Here is a 15,346-nt window from a genome sequence, read left to right as displayed (position 1 = left end):
AGTTTTCCATATCTATCTTCGAAAGGCTATAATATATCCTTAGAAAGCTTTCTTTATTTCATTCTATATCATGTGGATCTTTCAAACCTTGTGTTCTAAATAGTATTTCACTCTTTATATACATATTGTGAGGACTAGATTCTGTGAGGCTAGAGATGTAGAGCTATTATCCAAGGAGATAGATGAGTCTAAAGGGCGAGTTAGGATCCGTGGATGGGCTCAAGGTAGCAACAAGCACAAAATCTACCCGGTCCAGAGATAGAGCTAAAGGGCTCTCCCTTGAGCCTTATGTTGAGCATATTTAAGATATGAGGACTACTCTGATCCCACAGAGTTCTTTTACCCCAGTCTTTAAAGGGTTCTTGATTTTCTTATTGGCTCATTTGGAGGGTGTTCCTCCAGCTTCGAGTATTGTACCTCTGTCTATGCCAAAGTATGCATATAGTGTTACTCTGGTTCCTAGTGTGGATCTCCTAGTGGTACCGATATCTTCTTGTGGTACTCCGTAGACTTCGAGTGTTGTTCCTCCTTCTATGTCAGCATCTAGGTATGGTTTTGAGATTAAGAGTTCAACTTTTATCTATGTTACCTTCTCAGGTGGGATCTCAACCATCCAGATTTACTATGTCTCTTATTTTTTCTAGTACAGTTATGTCTTCTAAGAATCAGAAGAGGTTTGAAAAATTCACTCATTTGGGTCCTTCTAGGTTCAGTGGTGCTGTAGGTGAGGATTTTCTATTCTTAATTGATTGTCTTGAGAAGTTGCATAAACTTGGTTTGCTCGTGTTGCATGAGGTTGTTTATACTACTTAGCAATTGAGAGATGCAATTAAAGATTGGAGGAGGTGACTTTTTAGTTGTAGACTTCTCGATTCTCCTCTGATGACTTAGGATTAGTTTATTGAGGCCTTTTTGGACAGGTTTGCATAATACAATTTGAGGGTTCAGATGAGAGATGGTTTAGTAACTTGGAGCAGGGCTCCATGACTGTTACAAAGTATGAGGCATGTTTGCATACCTTGTCTAGATATTCTTATGCCAACATTGCTAGTCTAAGAAGATTTAAAAGTTTGTGAAGGGGTTGGATATTTCTTTTTAGCTAGTTATGACTCAGATGGTTGTGTACGGGGTATCGTTTTAGAGTATAGTGGATTATTCTAGGATGACTGAGTCTATTCTTTGGGGTTTTCTGGAAGGATCCAAGAGAGTGTACCATTTGGGCAATTTCAGAGGTCACACTCTTCGAGGTAGAGATTTTAGAGGCTTTCATAGGTATCATAGTAGACCAATGCAGGAAGCTTTGTAAGGTCCTGATTGTTAGTTTTATGGTTCAATAGATTTGGGTGGTTGTTCTAGCTTAGTGGTACCTCCTCCTATTGAGTTAGGCTATAGAGGTTGCCATGTGTGTGATGAGGTTGACCATTTGGCCAAGGACTATCCCCATTGTGTTTTTAGGGCTGCTCTTATTTTAATTATAAGAGGTAGAGGTTCTACTAGTGGTGTACGAAGCATTGGTAGTGGTACCCATTGTGGTAATCGCAGGGGTACTTAGTCAGGTGGTGGTCGTGGACAATGCTATGCTATACTCGCCAGACCAGAGATAGAGGCTTCTAATGCAATTATATTTGATATCATTATTGTTTGCTTCAGATCTACATATGTGTTATTTGAATTGGTATTGACTTTCTCCTATATGTCTTTATATTATGCTTCAGGTTTTGATTCTGCCAATGAGACTTTTGCCATGCCTATCCATGTGTCTACCCCTGTAGGATACTCTTTAGTGGTGTATTGGATTTACCAATATTGTGTTGTGACTTTTGCTAGGCGTGAGACTTGGGTAGATCTGATTGTCATAGATATGGTAGATACTGAAGTCATTTTGGGTATGGATTGGTTATCTTCTTATCATGCTGTCCTAGATTTCTATACTAAGACCGTGACCTTAGCTTTGCCAGGTGAGTCGATAATGGCTTAGAAGGGTGCTCATTTGGGTCCCAAGAGAGTTAGATCTTTCCTTTAGGCTTATTACTTGGTTGAGAGGGGATGTTTGTCTTATTTGGCTCATATTCATGATACTAGTGATATTTCACTTTCTTCTTTGAATTCTGTTCGTGTTGTCTGTGAGTTCATGGATATTTCCCTATGGATTTTCCTAGTATACCTCCGAATGTGATATTGACTTTGCTATTGAAGTCGAGATGGGAACCAAGCATATTTTTATTTCTCCTTATAGGATGGCCCTAATAGAGATGATGGAATTGAAGGATCAGTTGAAGGAATTATTTGATACGAGATTTATCCAACCTAGTGTATCACTTTGTGGTACGCCTGTCTTGTTTATGAAGAAAAAGAATGGGTCTATGTGTATGTGTATTGATTAATTATAGTTGAACAAGGTGATAACTAAGAATAAGTGTCCTCTTCTTCGTATTGATGATTTGTTCGATTATCTTCAGGGCACTTTGGTGTTCTCAAAGATTAATTTGAGTTATGAATATCACTAATTGATGATTAGATCTTTGGATATTTCAAAGACAACTTTTCAGACTCAGTACGGTCATTATGAGTTCTTAGTCATGTCCTATGGGTTGACCAATTCCCCAACCACGTTTATGGAGTTGATGAATCGGGTATTTTGACTGTATCTTGACTCTTTTATCATTATATTTATAGATGATATCTTGGTTATTATAAGAGAGAGGCTGACCATGAGGAGTATTTATGGATTATGCTTCAAAGATTAAGGGATGAGAAGTTTTATGCTAAGTTCTCTAAGTGTGAGTTTTGGTTGGAGTATATCTCTTTCTTAGGTCATATGGTGACCAAGTATGGTAAATCCAGCCAAGATTGAAGTAGTTCGTGATTAGGTGAGACCTACCTCTCCTACCGAGATTCAGAATTTTGTTTGTTTAGTAGGTTACTATCAGAGCTTTTTTGAGGTTTTTTCATCTATTACAACTCCATTGACTAAGTTGATTCAGAAGGCGATTTCCTTTTAGTGGTCTAATGATTGTGAGGAAAGCTTTCAAAACCATAAGGAATTATTGACTTCATCTCTTATCTTGACTTTGCCAAAGGAGAGCATGGGTTTTACTATCTTTTTATGATGCTTTAGGTGTTGGGTTAGGTGTTGTGTTCATGTAGGAGGGTAAGGTGATTGCATTTTCTTAGATCATCGTAGTCTTCAGTTATTCACTCAACATAATGTTAATATAAGGCAACACCATTGGTTTCAGTTTCTTAAGGACTATGACTTGAATATTCTCTATCATTAAGGTAAGACTAATGTGGTTGCAAATTCCTTGAGACAGAACTTGACTAGAATATTGCTTGGCGCATCTTTTGACCCAGGAGTGGCCTTTGGCTTTAGAGGTTCAGTCTTTGGCTAACTAGATGGTTAGGATTGATATTTTAATACTTGGATGTGTTTTGGAATTTGTTGAGGCTAGGTCTTTCTTGAAGGAACAAATTTGGACTTATTAGTTTGATGATGTTGGATTGAGAGTTATTTGGGATAAGGTGTTAAGTGGATAGGCTAAGGAAGCCTTGCTTGATCTATATGGTGTTTTGTGGATTGGAGGTCGAGTTTGTGTGCCAAGAGTAGGTGATTGGATTAGATTGATTTTTAAATAGGCTCATTGTTCTAGGTATTCCATCCATCCGAAAGTGACTAAAATGTATCGTGATTTGAGACAACACTATTGGTAGGGTGGTATGAGAAAGGATGTAGTAAATTGTGTAACTCATTGCCTATGTTGCTAGTAGGTGAAGGCCTAGCATTTGAGGCCTGGTGGTTTGCTTTAAAGGTTACCCATTCCCAAGTACAAATGGGAATGGATCACTATGGACTTCATGACCGAGTTACCTCGTACTTCTCATGGCTTTGATAGTGTTTGTGTAACACCCCAGATTTTTGCCTCTGAAAATTTCTGAGTTTTGAGCTTACTGTCCAGAGTACGACTATAATACCTCATACTTTTTAGATCTTAGTTTAGCTCCTAGGATGTCAAAGGTTATCTTTAAAAATGAATAACTCTTGATACATGTAGAATTTTCAACCTATATACCTACCGATGTGTAGATAATTGGCTCAACTTTCCAACGACACAAATTTTTCCTTAATTCGATACTCGGTTGAGAAGTTATGACATTTTTAGTAAAACAGTATGGCATTTTGACAGGCACCATGTTGCGGAAAAGGACGATTTTGCAATTGTCAAATTTTAGTGGAGCACCGTGATTACGTCGTATCATGGTAAAAGTCCAGTTCCTACTCGTCTTTTTTCCAGTGAGGCAACACGATTTCAGCGCGTTGCAACGATGGCCAAAATAGGACTTGTCCCTTTTCTAGTAGCCCAACGCGATAGCCCCACATCGCGTTGATGGGCAAAACTAGGCTCATCCCTTTTCTAGTGAGCCACCGCGATAGTGGCACATCGCGGTGGGTGACCAAATTAGGATTTTCCAGTTTTTGAGTTAAATTTTAAAAGGGCAATTTAGTCAATTCTCCAGCCCCCAATTCGTGAATAACAGATAATTTAACCCATTCTAAGCATTCTATGCTCACTTTTCATTAATTCTCTCTCCAGAAAACCCTAGAACCTCAAACCTTAACCTCCAAGAAATCAAATTTCCTCCATTCTTTTTCCAAGATAGCTTAAAATTAAGGATTCCTAATTCAAGAACTTCAAGAGGTCTTCTTCAAAAACACAAATAGGAATTCAAGTTCAAGCTTTCTTAGTAATTGCATCAATTAAGGTATGTGGGGTTATGAACAAGGATAATTCTTTCATCCCTACGGCCAAAACTAGTTTTTAAAGTTGATTTTGTTTGAAATTACACGAGTTTCAAATTAGGATTCATATCCAATATTGCTAATTGAAAGATTATGAGATTTGAAGTGATTTAGATGCCGAATTTCATGTTTATTTTCGTATTTTCATGCGTAATGCAGTAATTCCAGATGTTGAGTTGAATAATTAATATCTTTGTTATCAAGCATGAATATTATTATATTTTGACATGAATTTGATGCATGGGTCACTAAGCCTTAGTTGAATATTGCTAATTTAAGATTGATTATGCTATAGGCACCCTATGACTAGATTATTGTAAAATTTTTTGATAAAGATTTGATCTTTTGATCTTAACTTAGATATGGAATCCACTTTACAGTTTTAGATTATAGTTTAACTTAGCAAATATACAGTTGGTTTTCGTAATAAACCATTATACAAGATTTTAAAGTGGATTTCCAACATAATAAGCATATAGACTAAAGGGAATAGTATTTAGTACCGAGTAGGGTATGTTCTCATGCCCCAGAACTACAAGCCAACGTAGGTTCAAATTATCAGATTATTCCCTTTTCTATATGGATGACAGATACAGATGTGATTACTTAGATTAGGTTATACTCCCTGGCAAGAGTATGACACCTCTCCTCAATATGAGGTTTTCCCATAAAGGAACTAGATGTTTGACTCCATGATAACTCATATGGTTTATGTCGGTTAGAAGAACCTCCCTGTAGAAAAGAGTAGTCCTAACAGTAAAGACTTTCAGAATGGTTTTTAAAAGTATTTCCCTAATAGTAAAAGCTTTACAGAACAGAATAATCTTAACAGAAAAGTTTTTAGAAAACTAAGTGCAAAGGCTCACAGTTTTATTCATATATTCCTTTAAATAAGCCTTGGCTACAGATTTCAGCTTTTAAATTTTAGATATAGAAGTGAGTCCTTTCTACACTTAGACAATATGTTTTAAAGATAGAATACAAGCACAACTTTTAGAAACTAAATGGTATAACTCACTAGATTTATAAAACATGTTTTGTTACTCATGATTACGAATTTCAACTTTCAGTTATTCAAGACTATGCGAGTCATTTACATTCAACATGCATTATTTTAAAATTTGACAAAGATGTTGATATTATGGTTACTTATGCATTTACCTATATATACTCAGTACAATCCAAAGTACTGATCCACATATACGTTTATGTGCTACATTGTCTCATAATACAGGTTTAGGTGTTCAGTTTCAGTAGCGAGAGTGATTTCAAGCATCTCCATCTATATCCCGATAGTTGGTGAGTCCTCATAGTTTGTGGATTTAGTCATTGAGTTTTTCAGCTTATTAGTATAGATGATTCATTATTTTTAGATAGTTCGAGTCAGCTAGGGGTTTGTCCTAGTGACTCTCTAGCATTAGTAGTAGAGGCTTGTCAAACTGCTAGATTTGCTTCAGATTTTCAGTATTGATTTATCAGACTCTTGAGCTTAGTATTTTTCAGATATTATATCCAGACATTTTCAGCTTAGCTCATACAGATTTTTGCATTTTAGCTTGATTATATATCAATACTTTCGCAATTTTGAGCTTCAGATTTAGTAGAAGAAAGATAGGATTAGCTTAAGGCTACTTATAGTCTTGAGCATCGTATGACATCTCGAGACCCATTTTGGGGCATCAAAATAACTTAGGTGATGAGTTATTAAGGTTTCTTACGAGTTGTATAGTGTCAATCATAGCCTGACTAGTAAGTTGACCAATATTTCTATCCTAAGTACTACTGGACCCTCACGAGTCATGATGAGACATTATGAGTCATAAGGTGGAACTCATTACCCCACCAGTATCGAGGTTTTCTATGGTGAGGACTAGGACTCTACGAGTTGTAAGGTTTGGTCATGAGCCGTAGAGTGTTACTAGTAATCAAACCAATGAATGGTGCACAAGAGTCTGCCCAGACTACAAGTCCAGGCTAAGACTCATACCCAGTTGTCATGAGTCATGACGTGACCCGTAATAATTGGGTGACAGTTTTCAGTATTTCAATTAAGGGTACTTTGGTCATTTCTTTCATTCCCCAATTAAAACCCATGACCTAAAATACTCTAAAGGACCTTTTAACACTTCATTACTCCATCATAAACTACTCTTTACTTTCTTAAATCCACAAGCCAAGAACAACTAAAGTTTCTAAGGATTTAGCTTCTAGAGTTTTAATCAGTGATTTCTTTCCATAATCCTTGATATCTCAGGCATGTATATCTTCCCTTAAACTTGTTTTATTCAAAGCATGTGTTTAGAACTATTTTTATGTGATTAATTGATGTTTTTAGAAATTGGATTGAGGGCTTTTGAATGTTATTGATGGAATTTCTTTTCCCATGGCTCTTGTGAATCATTCATATTTTGAATTGATAGTTTTTTAACTCATTGGGTGCATGGGCATGGTAAATAGGAATCGGGGTTATGGATTCCCCCAAATAAATGGATTTGAAATTGAAATTGGTAATAACCTCAACCCACCTAATGATATTGGCTTTGAAACATGAGTATATGCATATTGTAATCTTTTTTGGAACTATTGCACTGAATAAAAGTCTAATGGAACATAAATGGATTCAAATTAAACCTTGGTGGTCGTGGATTCCCCTAAGTTAATAGATAATTAACATTGAACCACAGGGGTTGTGGATTTTCTTATGTGGATGAATGATTAGAGCTTGTAGGGTCATTATCACTCAGGTAAAGCTAATGTGGTTGCTAATGGTCTTAGTGGTTGTCCATGGGTAGCTTGTGTCATATGGATGAGGAAAAATAAGGACTGGTGAAGGATATTCACCAGTTGGCCAATCTTGGAGTTCGTCTTTTAGATTTCAAGGATGGAGATGTGATTATTCAAGAGGTGGTAGATTCATCTCTTGGAGCTAAGGTAAAAGAGAAGTAGGTTTTGGATCCTATCTTGATACAAATTAAGGCTGATGTGGGTTAGCAGAAGGTTTTGGCTTTTGAGATTGGTGGTGATAGTATCTTGAGGTACCAAGGTAAGTTATGTATTTCTAATGTTGATGAGCTGTGAGAAAGAATTTTGACTGAGGCTCACTAGTCAAGGTATACAGTTCACCTGGGTTTGAAAAAGATATACCATGATTTGAAAGAGAACTATTGGTGGAACAACATGAAGAGAGATTTGACCAATTTTTTGGTTAAGTGCATGGTTTGTCAGCAAATGAAGGTTGAGCACTTGAGGCTCGGTGGTATATCTCAAGAGATAAAGTTTTCTATGTGGAAGTGGAAGATGATCAACATGGATTTTATTACTGGTCTTCTGTGATCTCGAAATCAACTCAATTAGATTTAGGTCATCGTGGATAGGATGAATAAATCTGCTCACTTTTTGCCTGTGAGGACTACATACTCTGGAGAGGAGTATGCTAAGTTGTTTATTAAGGAGATAATTAGATTGCATCGTGCTCCAATTTCCATAATTTTGGATTGAGGTACGTAGTTCTCTTCTAGATTTTGGCATTCGTTTCAGCAAGGTTTAGGGATTATTCTGAACCTTAGAACCGCATTCCACCCTCAAATAAATGGACAGGTCGAGAGGATCATTTAATATTTGGAGTATATACTAAGTGTTTGTGTGATAGATTTTGGTGGTAGTTGGGTTTATCATTTGCTTCTCATTGAGTTTGCATACAACAACAACTATCACTCTAGTGTTGGGATGACTCCTTTAAAGCCCTTTATGGTAGGAGGTGTAGATCTCCTATTAGGTGTTTTGAGGTTAGTGAGAATAGATTATTCAGTCCAGACTTACTTCACCAAGCCATGGAGAAGTTAAAGGTGATCATGGATAGGCTTAAAACTGCTCTGAGTTACCAAAAGTTCTATACAAATATGAGGTAAGAGAGTTAGAGTTCAAGGTTGGTGATTGGGTGTTCTTAAAGGTATCTCCTTGAAAGGAGTGATGAGGTTTGGTAAGAAAGGAAATCTCAGTCCCAGTTATATTGGTCCATACCTGATTTTGAGGATAGTAGGCAATGTTGCTTATGAATTAGATTTGCATTCGAGTTTGGGTTCCATTCATCCAATTTTCCATGCATCGATGTTGAAGAAGTGTGTGGGTGATCCTTCTTTAGTTGTGCCTATTGAGGGTATTGGAATTTCAAATTCCCTATCTTATGAAGAAATTCTACTTGAGATTTTGAATAGGCAAGTCAGTCGTTTAAGGAATATGGATGTGGCTTCAGTGAAAGTCGTTTGGAGGAACTAAAAGATAGAAGAAGCTACATGGGAAGATGAAGAGGACATGAAGTCTAAATATCAGTTCTTCTCCCCGAGTTGGATAATCGTACTTAAGGTATGTATTTTCTTACTCTGTTTGTTTTTTTGACTTTGTTAATGGTTTTGTGATTGCATTCCCGATTTATAATTATGCTAATGGATGCCTTGACCCCTTATTCAGTGACGAATGATCTTGGGGGAGAGGGTAATGTAACACGCCAATTTTTTACCTCTGAAAATTTCTAAGTTTTGAGCTTACTGTCTAGGGTATGACTTTGGTGATGAGTCGTAAAGTCTCCACATGAGTTGTATAGTGTCAATTATAACCTGATAATAAGTTGTACAATGTTTCTGTCCTGAGTACGGCTGGACCCTCACAAGCCGTGGTGAGATATTATGGGCCATAAGATGGGACTCATAGTCCTACCAGTATGGTGGTTCATTTTTCTATGGTTATGACTAGGACTCTATGAGTCATAAGGTTTGGTCATGAGTCATAGGGTATGATTCATAACCAAACCAGTGAAGGGTGCCCAAGAGTCTACCCAGACTACGAGTCCAGGCTAAGACTCGTACCCAGTCATCATGAGTCATGATGTGACCCATAATGATTGGGCAACAATTTTCAATATTTTAATTAAAGGTACTTTGGTCATTCCCTCACTCCAAAATTTAAACCCATGACCTAAAATACTCTAAGGGACCCATAATACTTCATTACTGCATCATAAACTACTCTTTACTCTCTCAAATCCTCAAGGCAAGAACAACTAGGGTTTCTAAGGATTTAGCTTCTAGAGCTTCAATTGGTGATTTGTCTCCAAAATCCTTGATATCTCAGGCATGTATCTCTTCCCTTAAACTTGTTTTGTTAAAAACATGTGTTTAGAATTGTTGTTCATGTGATTAATTTACGATAATGGAAATTAGGTTGAGGGCTTTTGAATGTTATTGATGGAATTGCTTTCCTCATAGCTTTTGTGAATCATTTATGTTTTGAATTGATAGTTTTTGAACTCATTGGATTCATAGGAATGGTAAATGGAAATGGGGTCATGGATTCCCCTAAATAAATGGATTTGGAATTGAAATTGGTTATTAACTCAACCTACCATATGATATTGGCTTTGAAACATGAGTATATGTATATTATAGTCATTTTTGGAACTATCGCACTGCATAAAAGGCTAATAGAGCATAAACGATTTTAAACTGAACCTTAGGGGTTTTGGATTCCCCTAATTTAATGGATAATTAACATTGAACCTCGGGGATCATGGATTCCCCCATGTGGATGAATGATTGAAGCTTATGGGGTTATGGATTCCCCTAAGTGATGATAATTGGAATGACATATTGATAATAGCTTGCAAGTGTAGTTGGCAAGACAATACCAATGGTTTATTCCTTAGTGGATGATTATTGGTTTAATGAACGAGAATGTGTAAATATTTTAATTGGGCTTAAAGAGGGTTGTGTTGCTGGGTCGTAAAAGTGGAGGTCCTGAGGGACTGATACCAGAAACCTACGTTTGTCGGCGTGAGGTTTGGTCTTGATGATCGTGTGATTATGTCACACTTTATATATTTATATCCTAGATTGGTGAACGGTCGTGGTTTCACTGTCCTTCCTTAATACTCCAGTTCGTGTGGCTTACATGCATTAGGACCCTTTCAATAGGGTGAGAGCTGGACCAATATAGCCCGTGGATATAGATGATGATTATAGCTACACAGTCTAGGTTAATGGTTTAACCCTCATGCTAAACCTTGTTCCCTATCCCGAGATGTTATATATATGTATATGATTGCATGTATATAGTTTTGGAATGATTTTGGGCTAATTGATTATGGCATTATTATATCCCTTCCCTGAGTTACATGCTAGTGCTCACCCTGCTAATCATTCTCGGGTGCCGTATCCCCACGCGAGCAGGGTCTGAAGATACTTTTGTTTCCTTCACAGTGGTAGGTGATTTTTGGATTGTTCGTGAGTCAGATTTGAAGTGGTGAGCTTCCGTTCTCTGGAAGTCCCTCATTTTATGGTCTTGTCTTTATTTATGTCATAGACTACCTTTTTGGTTCCCTTTTTATCTATGGTCGGGGGCATGTCCCAACTGTGGTTGCTGTTTGGTTTTATAGAGGCTTTCGTGGATAAAGTGTGCGGGATTATTAGATCATTTTTAGCTGTTTTATCCATCTTGTCATATGTTCAGAACTTAACTCTATTTTGTTTTATGTCCATAACTCCTCCGCTACTAGTTGTATTTTGTACTAGTTGGCTAGGTTAATGGGGGGGAGGGTGTTCGATCCTTAGCAGACTTGAGATACCTATCATGACTAACCCTAGTTTGGGATGTGACAGTTAGGGTCATCATATATCGATTAAGCAAGTCTACTCATTTCATTTCAATTCAAGTTTCTTTCAATTCTAATAGGTTGGCCTATATCTATATTTGTGAGATAGTTCATCTTTAAGGTGTGCTAGTTTCTATCATCTCAGATCAAGGCTCAATATTCACATCTCATATTTGTAAGACTTTTCAGTAGGAGTTGGGTACCCGAGTTGATCTTAGTATAATTTTTCACCCCTGACCAATGGTAAATTAGAGCGGACTATTTAGATTTTGTAGGATATACTTTGCACTTGTGTGATGGACTTTGGTGGTCAATGGGAGCAACATCTAGGTTTGGCAGAGTTTGCGTATAATAATAGCTACCATTCCAGTATTGAGATGGTTCATTTTGCAACTTTGTATGGTAGGTGTTGTTACTTTTTTGTTGGTTGGTTTGAGGTTTCTGAGGTTAGACCTTGAGGTACAGACTTGCTTCATGAGTCTTTCGATAGGGTTTGGGTCATTTAAGATAGACTTTGAGCTGATAAGAGTAGGAGAAAGTGCTATATGGATTGTAGATTTTATGCCTTGAGATTTAGTGTTGGTGACCGAGTCTACCTTCATGTGTCTCCCATGAAGGGCGTGATGATGTTTGGAAAGAGGGGAAAACTTATTCCTAGGTATATTTGACCTTTTGAGATTCTTCAGACTATTGGGGATGTGGCATATTATTTAAGATTTCCCCTCGATTTATAAGTTTCTCATCTAGTTTTTATGTTTCTATGCTTCGGCATTACATTCCGAATGAGTCTCATGTCATTCATTAGGATTCGTTCTAGTTATATGATAGGTTGTCTTTTATTGAAGAGCCCGTCTCTATTCTAGCTAGAGATGTTAGATAGTTGCATTCTATAGATATTCTACTGGTTAAGGTTCAGAGAAGACATCAGCCTGTAGATGAGTCTACTTGGGAGGTTGAGTTTTATATGTATGGTAGTTATCCTTAGCTTTTTGCTGATTTAGGTTTTTCTCTCTCCCTTAGTTCAAGGAAAAACTAAGTTCTTAGTGGTGGATGATGGAATGACTAGATTTTTTGGTGATTTATGTGAATTATTTATTTCTGTATGATTTGACCATTTACCCCTTTCCATGGTTGCATTTGGTATTTCTGAGGTGTGGGGATGATTGACACAATTCCAATGTATTTCAGTGTGATTTGAGCAAGATTATGGTTTTTGATGGTTATAAAGGCTTTATAGTAGACATTGATCAACATTTATTGATCTATGCGTCGGATGGCAACACGAACTGCGCCAGCAGATTCGAAATATAGATTTAGGGTAGTAACCTAGTTGGTATGGTTTTACAACTTCTATTTTTCATTTCAACCCTTAATTTGGAAAGTTGTAAAATTAGGTTTTGAGGGTCAACTTTGTGAAAATGATGTTTTTCTGAAAATCTGGTATCGTCATTAAGTCTGAAGTGTTGAATTTAGTATAGTAGCATACTTCATTTGCATACTTCAGATTTTGGATGAATCTTGAGGGGTCCGCAGAGACTTGAAATCCTTTAAGTCTCCAGCTAGTGCACTGCTCAGTTGTTGCACCCACTTAGGCTATCTGTTGGTCGCTTAAGCAACCTGACAACCGACTGAGGGTATCGCTTAAGCGACTCTCCCATCGCCTAGACGTCTATCACTTAAGCGACATATTTGTCACTTATGCGATATGGCAGGCATCACATAAGCAATGGCTGCTTAAGCGACCTAGTAGTCTCTTAGGCAACACTATTGCCTGGGTAGGTCATATCCCTCTTTTTTTGTAATTTTCACCAGCTTTGAGACTTAGAGCTTGAGGTTTCAAGTTTTTTGACAGTTTCTTTCATTTTTAAGCTTGGGTAAGATCCAAAATCCTATTTCAATTACTTTTCTTTGATTCTTATCATTTTAATCTTGTTAAATTTGGATTCAAAAGTGAAATTTGGGGATTTTGGCTCGGGAGGCCTAAAAATTGATAATTATTTAATTTAAACCCCAATTTCAACTCATTTTTGCTTTAGTTTTATTCTATAAGTTTCCTTAATCATGAGAAATATATTTTTTGAACTAAAATTCCAATTTTGATCCTTCTTTTTCGAAAACCCATTTTAGGGATCCGTTTTGACCCCGACCCAAAAATGGGCAATATGGATATCATTGGCTTCCTTTTAACGCATAGATTTCATATTTTTGTGTTTTAGTTGGTTTTAAGTCCATGTGTAAGGTGAAATCTTGGTGTTAAAGGCTTATTTGTATCCATTTTGGCATTTGATGTCGGTTATAACTTAATTTTCTTCAGACTGGGCTGCGTAGTCAATAATGGTGTAAAATCATGTTATGATTGTGGAAACCGATCATGGAAATGGATATTAATATTGTGTTGTGCTCGTGTAGGGGTCTATATTGTTGTTATTTGGTGGTATTAAGACATTATCTGCTATGTGTGACTGTGTAGGGTCTTGTATGATATTTTTGGTTTTATGTATGTATAATTGGTGGTATCTTTATGGTGAAAAGCCTAAATTGGCTTATGTGGTATCAAGGGTATGTTGTTGTGTATTTTACCCAATTGGCATATAATTTCATTGGATTTATGAATTAATGGCATATTTAGTTGATTTTTGTTCACATGATTGGTATATTAGTTGACTTTGGAAATTCTCATTATGGTTGGTGGTGAGCATTACATCCTTATATTATATGCACTTGTGAAATATTGGTACCACTGTGGAAATACTGAAAACACTTGCTTGTGACATCTTATTAGACCCTTTGTCAAGGGATGTGCCGGAGAGGAGTCATGAATACTAGTATTGAATATTGGATTGTATATGGATTGACGAACTCACCATGGGTCCTACCTCGAGATCTCAGCTTAGTAGGTGTATACAGAAGTTGTGCGACAACCTTGAGTATCTCATCATCATCATCATTTTATTGTATCTCATATATTGTGTTCATTTTGTGTTGTATCATTGTCCTTGATGTGATATCAGTCTATTTGTACTTCTTATACTTGTATTTGGTATTTGTGTATAATTGTGCTCCTTTCTCATACTTGTGTATGGTATATGTGTATAATGTCGAACTATTGGTGGAGACGGTATATACTACCATTTGGGACTTTTTATTACAGGTGGCGTGTCCATAGTGTGTATTTTATATGCTTTATTTTCTACTTTGCTCAGTCAATCTACGACACCTACTGAGTACAAGTGGATCGTAGTCATCTTTACTACGCCCTTTCTATGTAGATCAAGGTATGAGTGCGCCATATGATAGCTGATTCAGGCGGTAACTGGAGTATATTGAAGGTAGCGGATGATCTTTGTTTCTGGAGTTGATCCACTACCTCTTTCTATCTATTTTATGTCTTATATTTTATTCGAAGATAGATTTTGATCCTTTTTGGACTATCATATCTTTGACATTCAAGACATACTTAGTAGTCCTTACATTGTGACACCAAGTATTGGGATATTGTATGATATCTTTGGCTAAGTATTTTCTCATTTATACTATATATGTGTGCTCAACTCCATTCCAAGAGTCTTTCCATGAGATTTGGTACTGTCTCTTTATTTCATATCTTTTTGGTTCATAGGCTCACTTGTCAAGGTTTGTCGTAACAAGTGTCATCCTGATCCCTGGGTTTTAAGTCGTGGCACAAATCACTTTATCTCTTCAATATTTCACACAATAATCTCACGGGTGAAATCTCTCTCAAATAAATTAAAGAAAAAATTGAATTTAAAGATTTGAGTTAGAGAAAGTATATGATAATGAAGAATCAGATATATCTGCGAACCAACAGATTCTTGGGCCAAATTTTAGGAGTCGTACATAGATAGGAGGCTTGTTAAATGCATCACATATCTTTTGGAGAGACA

This window comes from Capsicum annuum, chromosome 1 (assembly GCF_002878395.1).
Source record: "Capsicum annuum cultivar UCD-10X-F1 chromosome 1, UCD10Xv1.1, whole genome shotgun sequence".
In the NCBI taxonomy this organism is placed as follows: domain Eukaryota; kingdom Viridiplantae; phylum Streptophyta; class Magnoliopsida; order Solanales; family Solanaceae; genus Capsicum; species Capsicum annuum.
This window is presented reverse-complemented; position numbering follows the sequence as displayed.